The sequence below is a fragment of the Papaver somniferum genome, chromosome 7 (assembly GCF_003573695.1).
Source record: "Papaver somniferum cultivar HN1 chromosome 7, ASM357369v1, whole genome shotgun sequence".
NCBI lineage: Eukaryota > Viridiplantae > Streptophyta > Magnoliopsida > Ranunculales > Papaveraceae > Papaver > Papaver somniferum.
In genome coordinates, this window is record NC_039364.1 from 180161680 (window position 1) to 180162132 (window position 453).

The 453-nt window shown below is 34.2% G+C and overlaps 1 non-coding gene across 1 annotated transcript; it reads right to left on the reverse strand.

Annotated features, from left to right (window-relative positions):
- Positions 1-349: 349 nt before the first annotated feature.
- On the reverse strand, positions 350-453 carry LOC113300711. The gene has a single exon (XR_003335903.1). It is a non-coding gene; the product is annotated as a small nucleolar RNA R71 (small nucleolar RNA).

Genomic DNA, 453 nt, shown 5'->3' on the forward strand with positions numbered 1-453 from the left:
GTAAGTATCTGAAATCCTCGCAAGGCTTTGCAAGGTGAGTTTGAACTGAATTATGCATTTTGTTAGCATATGCAAGATCTACCAAGTAGTTGGGATAGAAAATAATTATTCATCTTGGTAAAGTAACCCTTTATACATGACGAGAACAGATGATGAGGGTACGAACCCTCCGGTTAAAAGTTTGAGAGACTTACCTGATGAGTTTCTTAAACTTAGGTTGTTTCCTTTGTCCTTGAAGGATAAGGAAAAATCTTGGCTGAATGCATTATCTCCTTCATAAATTTGTGCTTGGAATAATATGATTAATATATTCTTGCATAAATTCTTTCTTAGGCATAAAACTACTGCCATTCGTCAAAAACTATATAGTTTTTTGCAACAAGAAGGAGAATGTCTTTATGATTTTTTAGAGAGGTTTCATGATCTCTTGTTACAATGTCCACACCATGGATT